Source organism: Protopterus annectens, chromosome 13.part0 (genome assembly GCF_019279795.1).
Source record: "Protopterus annectens isolate FY-2018-M chromosome 13.part0, PAN1.0, whole genome shotgun sequence".
Classification (NCBI taxonomy): Eukaryota; Metazoa; Chordata; order Ceratodontiformes; family Protopteridae; genus Protopterus; species Protopterus annectens.
In genome coordinates, this window is record NC_056747.1 from 906057260 (window position 1) to 906076976 (window position 19717).

The window sequence follows — 19717 nt, forward strand, 5'->3', positions numbered from 1 at the left end:
ATTCATATTCTGTTGATGGGAGCCATATAGCTCATTCATTCCTCGGGGGCAAGGGACAAGCAGAGCAGGAGTGGGGCTGTTACCTGTGAAGAGGACTGGTAATTTTGGTTTAAGGCCTTATATCCCACTGCACAATCCTGGCAAGTTCCTCAGCATTGGGCATACAGTGGGTGTCAGGGATGGCATCACTCATTTTTGCAAGTGACATAACTCCTTAAGACTGCCCTCTTTCTTCACTGGAGATTATAAAATAAGCTTGTGTACCCCAAGCATGTGCCCCTCACCATCCCCTGGATGATACATAAGCCAGTTAAGTCACGTCATTTGTCTCCTCCTACTTGTCACCTCCAACAGGTGCCAGAGCTGCTAATGAAACCTTGGCCACCAAGATCATCATCAGGGCTTTATCCTTCTTTGCCATCCAAGAACAGAGGTAATTCAGAGGGCTTGGATGAAGTCTGGTATCCCATCTATGACCCAGATGGTGACAGGACTAACAAGAAGCAGAATGCAAATAATTAGTCCAGATAAAATCATCTTAGCTAGCAGATTTAGGAGACTTTCTCTCTCTCTCTGTCTGATACTCTCTCTGTGGGAGCAATAAAGACACCTTGTTGGAGTTTCCAGTAGTTTATTTAGTTAAGTAGGTAAATGGGCACCCCCTGATAATTATATATACCAACTCTGAGATCACTGTACAGTGGGAAAAGGGCAAACTCCATCATCCCCACTGTTCATGAATTCACAATGAAACAAAGCCAGCATTGTTCGACCAGCTGAATTTTGATTAGCTGTGAATTTTTTTTTTCAATATGATGATTGCACTATTCAGCCACCTCAGTGACATCAATAAACAGACAGACAGACAGACAGACACACACACACACACACACACACACACACACACACACATGCACACGCACACAATCCAGCACATCGAGGAGTAAAATGAAAAATATATTTAATACAGGGCACAGCTAGAGCAGTTTGCTAAACACTTTCTCAGTAGCCGTGCAATTCCCAGTATTCTGTATATATCAATTATGATATCATCTGACAGGAAGAAACAGTACACCAAATTCATGTAGGACAGGAAAACACACACACAAAAAAATCCTACAAAAATGTTGATCACATATGTAAAATAAAAAATAATTGGAAAATGTAAACCAAAAACATACATGTATGTATGAATAACTTTCATTTAATCCAGGGGTGAAAAGTAAATTAATTGAAAAATATGAACCATAGATTTTAGGCATTAAAACATATATGTATTTGCAGGTAATGTTCATTTAAACCAGGGTAGAAAAGTGAACCAGTGATTACTATTAAGAATTTGTCTTTCTCTTCCAGAATTTTTGTATACCCTGGTCATTATTATGAGCTATAACTTTTATCTATGCCCATAAAACAAGATGAGCCTGAGGGAGTTTGCTACAATATTTATACAGGATGATGCATTATTTTTTTACATCTGATATCACTAAACTAATGTGCTCCTTAAGTATACTGCAGGTCTTACCTATATAAAATACACCATATGCGCAAAGTGTGATATAAATTACTCCATGGGTCATACAAGAAATAAAACAGTTGATATCAGAGGATCTGTAGGTATTTATGGGTAAAAAATGTCCCATCAAGATTTTATGACAATGTGCACAGTTGCTTCATTTATAGTACCCATGCCTATCACTGAACTGTAAGTCCACTATTTGTTTGATCATGCCATATTTAGTCCGGTCCAGTAGTTGTCCTAAATTCTTATCATGTCTGTAATAAAACTAACAAGAAGAAGATTGAATATTACCAAAAATAAGGTCACATGGAGGATTCTTGTCATGAGAACAGACAAGAGTTAGTTTAGTAAATGCAGATTGATAGGGAACGTATGTGACATCATAGCCATAGTCAGAGCCTTTTAGACACTTCAAGGTGTCTAAATGAGGACTGCAACTAGTTTAGTAAATGCAGAGGCAGGAAGGTTGATAGAGAACGTATGTGACATCATAGCCATAGTCAGAGGCTTTTAGACACTTCAAGGTGTCTAAATGAGGACTGCAACTTAGATAGCAACCAACTTGTGAGTGTTCCAAATTTTGGTTTGTCTTGACTCTCATAATCTTTTGTTGAAAAGGAATGCTACCTATAAATCAAAGGGACTGCTATGTGGGGTAGCAGTTGCACCCTATATGCTGCAAATTATGTAGATTGGAAGAAGGTTCTATAGAAGATGTATTCTTTGTGATGTATACCTATCCTTCCAGCATATTCTATTCATGTTGCAAAAGGAACTGAGATCCCTTGTGTGGGTGTCCATGCTACAATTGGACTTGCAAATGTGTAGAAGGTCTGACAGGACACGGTCTGTTGAAGCTCTATACTTGAGGCAGACGTTGACTCCAGTAGCCTGTCTGATACTGAGAAGAAGAACAAGGTTTCGAGCAGTTTGCACAGCTTTTGTGAATTAGGTGCTTAATTTTTTTTTATGGTTGTCCCATTTGTGACAAGTGTTTGGAGTGGTTCATGCTGAATAAGGCATTATATTCATGACTGACCTGATGAGAGCCAAGTACTGTGGAATGATTACATCCCTTGACCTGGATGTCATACCTTTAGATATAAGCTATGCAAAGAAAAAGGACTTCCTTACAGTAGTGAATACATGGTGTTTAAAGGACAGTTCATTGTCCATACAGGTTTTTAGATCCCTGACTATGAGACCAAAACTTTAAGGGTGTGTTGTCAATGTGATAGTTACAAGGGAAATCATGCTTGCCAAAAGATGCAATCCTAGATCTTTTGGTATTTAACTTTAGGCTGTGGTTTTGGCACCAGCTATTTGTTTGGGATAGAACCTCTTGGAGGATTTTGGTATTTTCTTGGGAGTTTGTGGTGATACCAAGTTTACAATAATCTTCAAACATGATGAACTATAATCCCGTAATGTTTACTTTCATTTCTGAGAAATAAATACCAAATAGGAGTGGCCAAAGGACTGAACCCTGAGGTACATTGTTGTGATAGATCTTTTAGAGGCATGAGAGCTAGCTACCCTCATTTTCTGTATGACATTTGTAAGCCAGTTTGCTATCCAACGATTTACACAAGAATTTACATTTAGCTGGGAGAGTTAATCTATAATACCTGAGTGTGGGATGCTACTGGATGCCTGTGCAGGGTCTAGACATGTAATGTGTATTGATTTGCCCTCATCCATTGCTTCAGTAACCTTCTCAAAGAATTCAACTAGGATATATAAACAGGATCTGCTCTTGACAAATCTGAAATGGCCTGCATCGACAGTGTGTAGATTACATATGTCCTTATTTATTAATTCCGTAATGATCCTTTCTATAGCCTTATATATTATGCTGATGAGTCTATAATTACCCAAGTCCACTGATGCCCCACCTTTGTGTAATGGGATGACTGTTGTTGCCCTCCACTCATCTGGCACAAAGCCTGTTTCAAGCTGATATTGAATAACCTCTATTGTGGGTCATGCTGACCAGTAGGCAACCAAGTGTGCTATCTGTCCCCATAGAAGTAGTGTTTATGGCCTTGGATAGCACCTTGAAAGCTTAATCCTGGGAGATTTCAGGGGCTATAGATGCATACATAAAAGACCGAACCCTGTTTGTGTTTTAAGTCTTTCAGTAACTTCATATATTATGAATGAAGGATGGCTAATGTACACAAAATTATCTAAAGCTGCAGTTTAAATGAAAGGATGATGCTCTTTATTACAAGTGCTAGATGCTGACAGAAAGAACACTCACCAGTGTCTAAAGAAGGGACATGACCCTAGACATCTGGGCACCTCAACAGTAATAATAGCAGAAGTGAATATGGGAGGGGGAGTCACACTGGGAGGGATGAGGAAAGTTAATACTTGTGAACTGCTAAATTAATTTTTGAATAAACACATGCAAGTTCTTCTGCAATCTCTTTCAGAAAGAACTGTAGGAAAGCATTGAGTTGAGAAAAGAACGCCTGCTGATGAATAAAACAATTAGCAATAGTGGCGTTCTTTGACATTCCCAGGGGGCATAGACGTCATGCAAGAACAGACTGTGTCACAGCATGCTTCTTTAGGTCCTAACACTATACTGGCAACCAAGTCCTCAATTTTAATACACTACTTTCCCAAGACCTCCACCCTGCAAAAACACTATTTTATGTTGTATTTTCTTATGTTGAATATTTTCAGTGATTTGTGATTCAGTGAGATGAGCTTCAGTCAAATGAGTTTTCAGTCAAATGATAGTGAATGTTATTCACAAATACACAACCAAATGGAAACACAAAAACATACACACACAGTATATATGTATATGTATATATACATACATATATGATTTCTAACCCATGTCATTGCTAAAAAAAGTCCAAATAATATAAGAATACATCAGAGGCATTCCTTTAAAGATAATACTCAGGTGGTCAGAGAAATGGGCATGACTTAAGGATAGTGTTTTAAGGAACAAGATCAAGGTCTTGAAGAAAATGAGCTGGCAGAAGGAGACAAGAAGGAGAATAAAGATTTTTAGGTATATTGCTAAAAAAAGGAAGATAGAAAATAACTTGCTGAATGAATGCTATGTGTCATTATTTTTGCAAAGAAAAGAAAAAGCAGCATGCTGTGCAGTGAATGCGCTAAGGCAAAGTGATAAGAACACTGGATGCATACCAAAACTGGTAAGGTGGACATAGGCAGAGAACTGTTAGCTTCAGGGTAGTTCTTGAGGGCTAGATGGTTGTCTCACAGAGCACTAATGATTTTGGGCAATATAATGAAATAACTAGTGCTTTTTACCACCAAGGAAAAAGAATAAATTATTTATAAACTAATAAGCATCTGAAAGAACTCTTGGTCCCATAAAACTCTCCAAGATCTTTGTATTGTTCGTTCCTGAGGTTACTAGAAATTCTAAGAGTGACCTTAGAAAGTTCCAGCATGTGTTCCTTTTCTCATTGGATATCATCACTTTGGAATCTTCTCCCCTCAGGGGATGGCCAGCCTGACCAGATTTAAAAGATCACTCAAGACCTTTCTGTTTGAATCATCATTCAAAACATGGATTTAACACCTGAATCTGTGGTATGGGGGATGAAACTCTGACTGTGACCCAGCTCATGTGGTGGAAGAAATAGGCAGGTGAATTTGGGATTGAGTAACTTACACCATCTTGTCCATCTTGGTTAGGAGACAAATGGTAGACACAGTCAGGCTAATGGCTTGTACAACAACAATGGCCACAGGACTGGGGTTTGTGGGCTTGGCATTATGAGCTCCTGCAGGCCCTTGTTAGCAAGTATGTGGGCGCACACATTCATCAGTGGAGGGAAAAGAATGTCCAGGTGGTAACGTGGTTGATCATATTAGCCATCACATAACGGGGTTAAAAACCTCATCAGAAAACACCTTCTGAGGAAGGCAACTGAGAAGATGCATGATATTTAGAAGAAATTGCATTTCACATTAAATTTAGTGATTTTGTACTACACACCCAATACTATTTATATGTAGTGTTTTAAAATGGCTTCTTATTGAAATGTTAGCAGTCAAAATGCCAAGTGCTAAAAAGCTGAAGAAAAAATAAACAGGCCAAAAACATAGAAGAAGAATGAATCTCAAAAATAGCTCTTTAGCTCTTCTCCTTAAAACTTCTTTTTGTGGGGGGAGGTGAAGCCCCCCCCCCACACCCCCTGAACTTATATATACCAACTCCAAGATCACCATTCCTCAGAGAAAAGGGAATATTTTGAGAAATGACGAGAATTAAGTTAAGTGCTTTTCATCTGGTGCAATGACCAGACTTCTTCAGACAAGTAGCAAGCACCAGACGAAAAGCACTTAACTTCGTTTTTCTTTCAGTGTGGCACTACATCCTGGTTTTAACCCTAATAAAGATCTGAATAGCTGAAGATTTCCTGGGTGCTTGAAGTGCTTTGCCCTGCAAAACTTGAAATGAAATTTAAATTAGCTTTCATAACCAGATGTGGACATGTTTATATAAAGCATTGGTATACCACCTAAAAATATAAATGCTAACTAATTCTTCTATGTAAACATCTTTCCATTTTCTAGCATAAAACATGTATCAGTATCTTGGTAAGTTGTTGTAGTCTGCATATGTCATTTGACAGAGGTTTTACACCAGATGCCCTTCCTGATGTAACCCTCCCCATTTATCCAGACTTGGGACCAGCACAAAGAAATGCACTGGCTTGTGCATCCCCAGTGGCTGGGTTCGGATAGAGGAATGGTGAAGATGCAGGGAGTAGAGGTGGCGAAGGTGGATGAGTTTAAGTACTTGGGATTAACAGTTCAGAGCAATGGTGAGTGTGGAAGAGAGGTGAAGAAGAGAGTACAGGCAGGGTGGAATCGGTAGAGAAGAGTGTCAGGAGTGATTTGTGACAGATGGGTAGCAGTAAGAGTGAAGGTCTACAAGAGGGTAGTCAGACCATCTATGTTATATGGGTCGGAGACGGTGGCATTGACAAAAAGGCTAGAGTCAAAGCTGGATGTGGCAGAGTTAAAGATGTTAAGATTTGCACTGAGTGTGACAAGGATGGACAGGATTAGGAATCAGTATATTAGAGGGTCAGCTCAGGTTAGATGGTTTGGAGGCAAAGCCAGAGAGGCAAGATTGCGTTGATTTGGTCATGCTGAGGAGGGATGCTGGGTATATTGGGAAAAAAATGCTAAGGATGAAGCTGCCAGGTAAGAGGAAAAGAGGAAGGCCTAAGATTAGGTTTATGGATGTGGTGAGAGAGGACCTGTAGGTGTTTGGTGCGACAGCACACGATGCAGAGGACAGGAAGAAATGGAAACAGATGATGCGTTGTGGTGACCCCTAATGGGAACAGCCAAATGAGAAGAAGAAGAAGTATCTTGGTAAGTAGTACACTTACTTTTGGATCTTTGGAGATCAGAAGGCTTAGGGTTTTTGCTCACACCAGCTCCTTGGATTCATATTCCTGTACTGGTACTGTAGTGCAACATAGGGACAAGGTGGGGGTGGCAGTCATCCATTGGATGAGATGATAAACTAAGCTTCCATCTTCATTTGTTGGTGGTAGCTCAGGTTGGAGTAAAATATTCTTATAAAAAAGCACAACAGAGCTTTATTAAATTAAAACATACACATTTTAAAACATTATCAAAATATAATATTTATATAACAAAAAACACACAAATTAAACAAAAATCATAAAATTTTCTTACCACAAAAATAAAAAACATTTCCATTCAATACTTTTTTCTTTGTCCTGCACCCATTCCCGTTATGCATATCTAATTATTACCACACAATGTCCCTTCCAAATTAGTTAAATGCTTGTTTTTGTAATATCTTTATGTACCGCATACTTCATTATATCCACATTTGAAAAATAAATATCCTGCCAGAAGATATTTTTCTACACCAAATCTAAATCTCCAAACCTGTTATTCTTAAATATAAAAAACATGTTTTTGTCAGCCCTAAACCCACATATCCTTTTCTACATAGTATTTGGCTTGTAAAGATTTATACTTTAACTCTCATTGTACATACAACTTCCCACGTTGCAATATTTAGTATTTAGAAAAATTCAGCTTATTATCACTTCCAGTCATTGTTTTCTTTTTTATTGTCTCTCATCTTCTCTTTCTTTTTCCTGTCCAATATGTCCAGAGATTAAGAAGGCATCTTAGTGCTGGTGGTAAGAGCTGCAATGAAAAGGAGCTGTTTACAAGGTGTGACAATTTCCGATTCTGAGACATGTTAGTTGCAAATGAGGGAAGACCTCATTATCAGCTCATTTTGACGTCTCTGAATCGCCCTTAACTACCATGAGTGTAAATCAGCAATTTTCTGTGGTAGATAGCACTGGCAGCCCATGCATCGCATTGACACAGGCACTCCCCCTTTATTCACACACACACACACACACACACACACACACACACACACACACACACACACACACACACACACACACACACACACACACACACACACACACACACACACACACACACACACACACACACACACACACACACACACACACACACACACACACACACACACATGCATTCCTCTTACCTGTCCTGAGTTCACAGAACATCCCTTTTTTTTTTTTCAAATAATTCTTTTATTTTTTCAAAGTATGGTACAATGCAAACTGGATGAGGAAATACATTACAGTTGTACACATTAGAATGCAACGTTGGATTATTACAGAAAATAGTGAGTAGCCACATAGTTTAGCAATGATACATATGAGAGGGATAGGTACAGCACAATGAGAGCATTGTAATCCATTTACCCAAAAACAAAAACAGATATATACAATATTTACAACCAAGAGTGCTACGTTCCTCCGCAGTGGTAATGCAAAAATATAATAAAAAATTGGGTTGGCTGTGGTTCTCCGGTAGATTAACAGGAATATGGATAGCTGTTGTGCACAAGATGTGAATGGGAAGTTATTCAGTATGGATCACATCTATAAGTTTCTTCCATAATTTGCCAAAATAAGCTCTCTTTTTGGGGCCCTTTATAATGAATTTATGAGCTGAGATGTGTTTGAAAGCCATCTCTTTGAAACCATTCCAACTAAGTTTGGTGCGATCTAACCAATTTTTAGTGATGTATAGCTTAATAAGTGAACAGAGAATAATTAAAATGTGAAGTTGTGCTTTAGGTATTACGGAGGTATGAATGTGGAGAATGGCTGTTTCCCACAACAGGGTTGAGGTGTAGTAACCCATTTTTTGTAAACGAACTTTTAGAGAGCACCAGAGTTTGTAAGAGTGGTTGCAATACCACATAATGTGTAGTAGATCCGCTCTCGGGTGGGAGCAGCATGTACACGAGGGGGATGAGTTGGGATTAAATTTATTGAGTATTACAGGAGTGAAGTAGGAATTGTTGTTTAGCATCAGTTGGGTGTATAAGAGTTTTTTAAAAAGGGAGAGTTCTAAAGTAGATTTTATAGCTGAGAGTTTTTGGTCCTCTGGGATAGGAGACCCAACAGTGTTCCAATAGTTGGAAAAGAGACAGTTTGAGTTGTATAGCACCTTATTCAATAGTTTGTAAGAGGATGAGATTGTTTTTTTAGTGCTTGATATTACAGATATAGTTTCAATTAATTTGTTGATTTCCTGGGGGTTAGGGGGAGGATTAAAATGTTGTGCAAGTATAACTTCTCTTAGTTGTCGAAGAATCACTGTGTATTTGTTATTGGTTCCAAGAATTAATCGTAGCTCAGGGATAGATTTTGAACTATGTTTGAGGATGTCCCAAACATTGAGGTCTTTAATGCGAGGAAATTTAGTAAGGTCCAACATCATATTGTTGATTTTGATGTTTGGATTTTGATGGAGTGGTTGGAGCAGGGGTAGGATATTTTCCATGTTGATGTCTTTAATGAGTTTTTGGAAAAGCCTAATTTTATGTTTCAGAGAATGTGCTAAATTACAATTGTTTATAGAGAGAGTGGAAAGGAAGGGGATAGCCTGAGGATTAATTTTGTTAGAGATAATATGATGATGCCATATTTTCAACCATGATGGAGAGTGGGTTTGGTTTTTGCTGCTAAAGTTTGAAATAGACCAGACTCTGTTTGAGCAGATGATCTTGTAGTACAGTTGAAAGTTTGGAAGGCCCAACCCCCCTTTCTCCTTAGGATAAGTTAATTTAGAGTAAGAGATCCTGACTGACTTCGGGAACCAGATGAACCTAGCTAGATCTTTTTCAATTTTGGAAAAGAAGTTATTAAAGACTTCTATATCCGAAGCGTTGAATTGATATAAGAGTCTGGGTAAGACATTCATTTTCACTATTGCTACTTTGGACAAGAAAGCTAAATTCATAAGTTTCCATCTTTGTAAATCTTGCTGGATGGTGGACCATGTTTTTAGTAGATTATTTTGGAGCATGGAAGCTTGATTATGTTCAAAATGGATACCTAGATACTTAAGATTATATGTTATTTGTAAAGAGGACTCGGGGAAATAAAAAGATTTGTGGGAGTTAGGATTGATTGGGAAAATATGTGATTTTTTATTGTTAATTACGTAATCAGATGCGGAGGAAAAGTACTTAATGGCATCAAAGATTTTGGGTAGGTCTGAGTTGGGAAGTTGGAAGTATATATTTAAGTCATCTGCAAAAGCTGATAGTGCAACATGTGTGTTTAGAATTTTAGGGATGTTGTGGTGTGTATTCTGCGCAATATATAAGAAGAAAGGCTCGATAAAAATGTTAAAGAGAAAGGGTGAGAGTGGGCAACCCTGTCTAGTTCCATTAGTAATCAATATTGGCTTGGATCTCTGTTTGTTTATATAAAGGTATGTGTGGGACTTTGTATAAAGTGTTCTGATTATATCCGAGAAGAATTTAGGTATATTGAAATGGGACAAGGTAGCAAACAAAAAGTCCCAGTTGACTCTGTCGAAAGCTTTAGAGGCATCCAAGGTTAGGGCGTAAATTGGATTTTTGTCTTTTTTGGTCAATTGTATAAGGGAATCCAAGGTTAGGGTATTATCCCATGTGTGTCTATTGCTCATAAAGCCAGCTTGGTCAGGGGATAATAAAGACGGGAGTATCTTTTGTAATCTATTAGCTAAGATAGCAGCAAGAATCTTAATGTCAACATTTATTAACGAAATTGGTCTGTAGTTGTGCGGGACAGAACATCCCTGATGTATCTCATTGTTTTGTTCCTTCCTTTATAAATCATAGATCCTTACAGTCAGTCACTAATTCCAACCATTAGAGTTTCATTCTTCTTAGTGTAACCACAATGCATCTTGATGTTAGGCCTGTTGCACTACTAACTTTTTAAATGAGTCCCAGTAGCACTTTAAATATTGTCCCTGGTTTTGTCTAGTGTTCTTCATGGCGTAGTAATGAAGTCTCCCCCACACAGACACACTCCTGCTGTTGCCTCTTATAGGCACCCTTTCCCCTCGTCATAACTCAGAAGCTGTTGCAGCGACTGGGTCATACCAGTCATTTGAGTTTCATACTTCCTATTAAGTAAAATAACTCTGGTAATATTAACTGACTAGTTATTGTAGTGGGTTCATTCTACTGTTTGCTGTATCAAGATTACAGGGTTTGAAACGTTTTACTTTACATTTTTCAAGTATCCCTGGTGTCTAGTGTCAATGTAGAGGTTTGAGGTGGGAGGTTACAGAGTTGGAATCTTTTCAGTGCCTTTAAGGTGTGCTATACAGAGTATTCTGCATGCCATGTGTTCTCCCAACCCACACTGTAGAGAATCCCTGGTGTCTATTGCCCCCCATCTACCCTACCTATCCCCTAACTCTCCTACTGTGACCTCCCAGCCAGACACATACTCCCACATATAGTCAGACATGCAGTCACACACATACTCACATGTATACTCCACACGAGTACCTGTCTGCTAAACTCCCTGGCACTTAGCTGTACTGCAGTGGGGGAACACAATGTTTTTGAAATGATTGGTCATGTTACTTTATGCAACCATAAATGCCAGTTACTTTTAAGTGCACCATGGCTAAGCAGTGCTTTTGCAGGTTTGTAAAATGTCACCTGTTTCGGTAGTTTCTAATTGCCAGTAAATTCCTTCTTAATGCTGCCTGTTGTTCACTGACCATCTGTGTGTAGCTTGCAGATGTTTGCTAGTCTTCTGAATATGCAGACTTATGTCAGACTCTTCTCTCTACTCATCACAACTTTTTCTGACAGTTTGTGTTATATCTAAGCATTTGGCATTTGCCAGCAGCAAGATAGTTAATGTCAGTGTCAATGGTATAAGCTGGATATTCGAGCACAACTTGACCTTTATGAACATATCTGTAAGTTTTCTCCACAGATGTTCATTCTGGAAAGTGTGCACTTTCAGTTTTATTTACATTACCAGTAAAGCATCATCTGGTAACCTGCCCAGACTAAGCACAATAGTGTTAATACCGTTCGTAGCATCTCCGATTGCAGTTGCATACATTTCCTCTCACTCTTCCTCCTCTGTTACATTCTGTGTACTTTGAGCCAAGACTGACGAAAGGTCAAAAAGAGCAGGAAATGTTCCTGGTGTGCTGGTCAAATCACCCCTAGTTAGTATGATTGTCATCTTGGCTCTGCTGTGAGAAAAGACCATGCTTAGTGGGACTAAGTCAGTAAAGAGGAAATAAAAAGATAAACAAGTAGAGCAACTGGTGGACCCCCAAAATACTGTAATACTTGTTTAAATAAAGTTTCCATATCTTTGCATGTTCAGATTTATTAAGTACACAAATGTAACTGCAAGTACTAGAATTGCACGTTTACTCCTGATGATCTCATCCATGTATGCAGCGTCATCATAATTTTTTTCAAAAACTTTTTATTTACTTCCTGGCTGTCCAATAAGTGAACCCTGGATGTTCTTTTCACTGTATTACTTCATGGAAATTTGCTAACAAAACCATCCAGTTACTTCTTACCATTTGCTTTACTTGCTTGCTAACTACATTATATGTGGTTATAAATATGACATAGGCACATATGTTTGTAAACAACCAATTGACACTGTTTACCTGAATTTCAGTACAGTATTGTTTTTGTACCACATATCCCACTATGAGAAAACCTGAAGGGATTTGGGATCAGATTAAGATAAATGGATTCAGACATGGCTTAAAGGTTGGATACATAAGTTTTGGTAAAAGGAACAATACAAGAAATAAAATAAGTGACTAGTGTAACATAGCGTTGTCTTAGGTCCAGTACGTTTCAATTTACACATTTCAGACATACCTAATAATATAGTAAATCAAATTAGTTTCTCTGCAACAGCGCAAAGACTGCTGCAGCTGTAAATGATGGCAATGTAGTCTGAAAAAGGACCAGGAAAGTTTGAATAACAAGAGAGAAAGAATGGTATTTGAGGCTCATTGGAAACATATGTAAGGTTCTACATTTGGAAAAGAATAGCTTTTGTATCTGTGATATCAGTTGTCAGGAAATTAGTTATTCAGAGATGTGCAAGGATAGGTTTGGGTGTGATGGCCACACATAAATTAAATTATCAGACGAAGCTGTAGCAAATGCAAATACATGTTTGGGCTGTATTTTAAAAAGTACTAATTAAGAGTAATGAATTAATGGCATCTCTGCAATATTGATGAGACTACATCTGGAGTATTGTATTGTATGCAATTTTAGAGTCCATTTAAGGAAAGTAATAGATTACTAGAAGTAGTTAGGAGGACTGTTACAAGAATAGTACTTGGAATGGAAGGAAAATATATGAAAATATACTTAAAAAGTTGAGGCTGTTCTTGCTTGATGAAAGATGAGACAAGACAAATAACATGGGAGAAGAAGATTATTTCAGTGAAATATGAAGCAGTTGTACGCAACAAGAACAGTGTGCAGAATGGTGGAGGGCACTAACATTAGACTGTGGGTATACATTTCTCCAAAAATATAAGAAAATATTAATACATAGAGAGGGATGCTGATCCATGCAATGCACTTCTGAATGAGTGTTGGAGAAAGAATCTTCTAAGATGATTAAAAAGCAATGGAGTAGATGTGAAATACAAAGAGCAGGTGAAATGAAAGAAGTGAGCTTTTTACATCTCTTTGTATACTGACTGTTGACTAGATATGTTAAATGTCTCCTTCTCCCATGAACTTAAATGAAAACAGCATCATAAAGCACATAATTGTACACATTCTCATGAATTGTGCTAGTGAATAATATAGGGCAGTACAGTAACTAAAACTTGTAATGCTGAACTTGGCAACCACAAAAAATAAAAATAAAAAATAAAGTTTCCTAAAGGAAAATGTTTTTGGTTGATAAACTACTAAGCATTGTTTTTATTTAAGGAGATTTTCATTCTACACTTCCCATCTGAAAGGCTGAGCCCTGACATCTTTGCCAAATGCAAGCAGCTTTATGACCGTTACATCTCAGAGCAAAGAAAACATCCAGTTTGCAGCAATTTCTGCTTACAGCAAAACAGACATTTCCCCATAATCATCTGATTGGGTTTGATGAAACTGTCTCCTCTCTGAAGCTTCTGTGCAGTCTTAACTGACATGTCAGAAGTATATAAAATACATGGAGTATGCACTGTGCAGATCTTACTATGCATCCAGAGAATGGCAACCCTGTGGGAGTACAGTAAAATCTACTTAAAGGGGTTGCATTCTATGTATCATTTCCTGTTTTGATGAAAGTCTGCATCTGAAAGTACAAGTGTAGTGGAGCTGTGTTTGTATGAGTTTTAGACTAACGAATTTTTGTGTGAAAATGTGTGAGATTGGCTAATGGATATATGTATGTTTGAATGGAGGAACATTTTGTCAAATGAGTGTGTGTGTGTGTGTGTGTGTGTGTGTGTGTGTGTGTGTGTGTGTGTGTGTGTGTGTGTATATATGCATGCATCAGTGCATGAAGCTTATAGATATGTGAAAGTGAGAGCAGATGTGTCTGTGTGTGCTTATCTAACGGACTGGAAAAAAAAGTTGTGTGTGTGTGTGTGTGTGTGTGTGTGTGTGTATTTGTGTGTGTGTGTGTGTATTTGTGTGTGTGTGGTTTGTGTGTGTCTGCAATAGTGTGAGGATGGTGGATGAAAGTGTGTGTGTGTATGTGTGTGTGTGTGTGTGTGTGTGTGTGTGCATGTGTCTGCAATAGTGTGAGGATGGTGAATGAAAGAGTGTGTGTGTGTGTGTGTGTGTGTGTGTGTGTGTGTGTGTGTGTGTGTGTGTGTGTGTGTGTGTGTGCCCATGCACGTGACATCAGTGGTTCAGCATGAGTGTGTGTATTAGTGTGAGATCAGTGGACAGTGATTAAGGAAGTTCCTTTTCTCCACTGTTGTGCAATTTAAATGTTAGTATAAATTAAGTTGTGGGGCTCTGGGTGGCAGCCTCCATGTGCAAGGTGCAGTGGGACTTGTCTCCTTCAGAAAAACATTTTTTTTCTTACTATTAATCAGTCAACAAGGTAACATGCAGTAAATGAGTAGAGGTTGATAAAGCTAGGTCTGATGAAACTTTCTTTCAAGGAATTGGCATAAACTCAATTAATGCAATTAGCTGAGGATGACAATATGTATTTAAGAAATTGATTATATATTTCTCTATATAAAAATGAATACTTTGACAACCGTTTTATTGTATTACTTTTTGATGCAATTATCTGTCCATCTTGTTGAAGGAAATTTCACTGGGTAGGAGAACAAGAGAAAGAGAGAGAGAGAGATAGATAGATAGATAGATAGATAGATAGATAGATAGATAGATAGATAGATAGATTGAGCTATGGAAGCCTGCTATTTTATCCAGCCATGTTTGTTCTGAATAGAGATATGGACTGTAGCTGCTTAAACATAAGTACAGTTGAGTAATGTAAATGGTTAATTCTAATGAGATGAACTGCATGGAGTTTTGGTGGGTGGAGACCTTTTAGAGATGCTGATGTGACCTCAGAGAAGGTATACATGTTAGGGTAGTGATGGGGTGAAGGATGCTACAGAAAATGCTTTACGTGTTAGTGGGCTGTGAAATTAAAGTGTTTTGTTTACCAGCGTGTTTAATACTTTTAATTTGTTGTTGGTGTAATTGCTGTTAAGTTCTTTATTATATGGTGTTATTGATGTTGCATATATTGAATGTTGAAAGCATGGCCTTCATCCACATTTTAACCTGGCCTTTATCTACAATGGGGTTGAAAAACCTGTATTAGGCAATAACCAAAGTGAATTCTCAATTCAGAGTACTTACAATCCCCTTTAAAACCACATCTAAACACCTTTAGAAACAGCGTAAGGTAGCTATAAGAAGATTATTTAATAACCCCGATGGATATTATATAAACAATCTAAATGTAGAAGAGAAGGAAACCTTAAAGCAGCTTTTGACTAATAAAACAAGAAATGGTAGTTGACAAGGTAACAAGCCACAAAGGCATATTAATGCCTTTATGCAATGTATTAACAACGGGTCCACTTCACATGACTGAAAGCTCAAAATACTGAAATTCATTTGACTGAGTCCACAATCCCGAATGTTTAAAATACTGAGAGCTTACAGTGCTGAATTGCAAAATACCAAATGGCAGTGTGTACTGTACTTTAAGATAAGTAAAGGGTATATGCCCTTTTCCTCACTGTAGTGCGATCCCAGAGTTAGTATATATAGTTTGGAGGGTGTGAAGGACGTAGCCCCCACCTAGTTTGGTTTTATATCATCTGGTGTCTGTTAATAAGGTAAGTAAGTAGTTTTTAATTTTGGAAAGAGTTAGTCGTTGGTGTTGTAAGTGTGCATTTTTTCTTTTATAGTTTTCATTTGGTGAGACGAATTGTTGGTGATATTTGCACGGTTTATTTGGTATTGTAAACCTAGGTTTTGTGAATGTTAATGTTATTAGTGATGAAATGTTTGGTATTCATGGATATGTGCATTTTTTGTTATGTTAAGCATTTCACAGGTGAAGGGAAACACACATCATGTCTATGGCCTAACATTTGGTATTTTGCAATTTATCATTGTGAGCTTTCGGTATTCTGAAAGTCAGTCAAATGAGTTTTTAGCATTTTGAACATTTGGGATTGTGGACTCAGTCAAATAAATTTCAGTATTTTGAGCTTTCAGTCATCTGAAGTGGACCCATTAATAACACAACTGATTTTTTATCCTTTACTTACAAAGCAAACAGAAAAAATAGCCCACTTGGATTTATTGCTGGAAAAGGACAGAAAAAATAATAGATACATTTTGAGAATATTTAGAAGGAAAACCTATTCTAACACCTTCCTACATTTTTCAAGTCCACACCCATACCATTAGAAGAAATCAGTAGCCAAAGGCCAACTAGTCCAGGCCGCTATGATGGTGTCATTGGAGCACCATTTTTTAGAAGAATGTCCCAACTTGGTAGGAATGTTTATCAGAAGAGGTTACCCACCCCAGCTGTTGAAGGAACTGGTCAATGAGGTGTATAAGGAAAAGAATATCAGGTCATTTTTGTCCTATCCTTAGAGGCAAAGTTCCTATTAACCTTGAGAACAATTTAGTGAACAATGATTGTAACAAAATTTTGGGCATTAATGGTGCTAACAGAGAGGGTAACATTGATTATTCGATTAAATTTATCATGACCTATGATGGTAAATCTAGATACTGAAGGGAATCTTTTACAATAATTGGAAGCTTATAGAAGATGATGGGAACCTCAGGGGTATAATAGGTGATAAACCTAACATAGTGTTCCAGCAGGGAAATAACCTTAAGAATATTCTTGAACATTTTTGTAAAACTGAACAGGTAACAAATCCTGGAATGAAGAAATGCGTTTTTTGTCCCTATTGTAAACTCATTAAAATGGAAAATGGATTTCCTGTAGGGGACTCCAAGTATAAAATCTTCTTCTTCTTCATTTGGCTTTTCCCGGTTAGGGGTCGCCACAGCGGATCACCTGTCTACTCATGATTGGCAGTGGAGTTTTACAGTGTCGATTTGCTACAGAAGGCACACACACACGCACTCACACCTAGGGCCAATTTAGAGTGTCCAATGCACCTGCAGCATGTCTTTGGAATGTGGGAGGAAACTGGAGCACCCGGAGGAAACCCACGTGGCCACAGTAAGGACATGCAGACTCTGCACAGAAGGCACCCCAGCTGAGGATCACATATTTTAAAAGACTCTTGGAATTTTTCAATCATATGGTCATAGGAGGCTATTAGGCTATCGACCCAGAGGTCATTTCAAGCCTAGCCATTTCATCCCAATGTAATACCATAGATACTATGATGCCCCAACACTGGCCCAGTAATCAAGGAGCCTAAATCCTCACCACTGGCAACAGTGGGGGATGTACACACTGGGAGGATGACAAGTACACACACAGTAAAGTGCAATTTCTCTTAAGAAAACACAGAGAGCACAGTAAGTCTGGGGCTGGTTTATTTCTCTTTCTTCAGATCCCCAATAAGACTCCCCACTGGTACAGCTATAGGGTTGAGATCGAGGCTGAGTGGCCAAGCCAAGATCTCCAGCACCCTCTCTGTCCAGCCAGTGCTTTATGTCCCTGCCCATGTAGCTGATATACACACTTTGAGGTTTGATTTATATGCACACATACCCACCTGGCACATTTTTACTAGCTATGCCCCCTTCTGCCCAGACTATAAGGCAGTTTTCACTGCCACCAGCCACTACTTATCAGCTACTTTAAGGCACTTTGCAACGGGTGTCCGATTTTACTGTGTAATGCTACTATTAATCCAAATGGTAGTTTGACCAAGAGCAAGGCTATTAGTAGTGGCCTGCACAGTGTCACCAAATAGATATGCAAGTACGCTAAGAGCTTAAAATATGGCTCACCAATATCAGCCACAATGATAGATTTAAATATATTTAATAATAAATAATAAAGGAACAAGACAATACTAAATATGTATTCACAGTGACTTCAGAGTTCAAAATCACAGAAAATATTTAAAACAGCATTGCAGGACAGTCTCAAATAAATGCAAAAAACATCTAAACTAATCTTTACTATATTACTTACTGAATCTAAAATAAATTATTGTACTGTAGTTAACTTACTTACAGAGCCAGGCAAGACATATGTGGTGAGTGGGTTTTCCCAGCTGATGCTGCTAGGTAAAAGAGAAAATACAAAATGCCCAGTCTCTCTCTCTCAGAGAGTTCTTAAATTAATACCTCAAATATTGCTGCTGGGATACTTGCAGTATGACATCAATTTTGTCTGACTATTCCAGATGAAAACCCCCGTTGCTAGAAACTGCCAGTGTTTAACATCTCCCTGTGAAAAATATATGCCCCTCAGATGTTTGCAGCTGCTAGAAGACATAAAACAATAAAACACTTACAAGACAATGCAGAAGGCTCCCTAGTTTTTGACATCCTGTTTCCTTGCTGCATTGAAATCAACTCTTTTATTATGCAGTTATAAAACAATTTAATTTCAGCTATTTTCCTGAAGTTTTGCAAGTTAACCTTCTATGTTCCAGTTTCCACTGTTAAAAATATATGCATTTACACAGCTACAGTAGTGTATATACATTTCTGTTCTCTTCCAGTAGGGTACACTGTGGATACATTGTTTAAGTTCAATACCATACAAACCCTGTTCAACACACACTTCTGTACTAGCAGTTTAATATACATATAACATACAGTTGTAATACATTTGTAATACAGGCATATGAATCATGTTGCTATTCACAAATGACACACAGCCACTTACAAAATTCCAGATAGCTGGGCTGGCAGTATCTCCTTCTGTCACACTTTTATATAAATCATATTAATATTCACAGATGACATATAATTATTTACAAAATTTCAGATAGCTGCGCTGGCAGTATCTCCTTTTGTTATATTTCTATATAAATTATATTAATATTCACAAATGACATATAATTATTTAAATAATTCCAGCTAACTGGGTTGATAGTATCTCCTTTTGTTACGGATACTATCATCAATACCCAGAATTGTATTTAGTAATCACTGCCCATGTCCAGGAGGGTTGTGGGCACTATCCCCAGTAAGAATTTTCGATGCCCCATCCATTCGTCCGGGTTCCTTTTGAAGAATGTCATAGAGGAGCTCTGCTTCAAATGAACTGGCAGGATATTCCAAAGATGCAGAAGTTGCTGGGAGACATATTTGTTCCTCCAGCACATCCTATTGAAGTCACA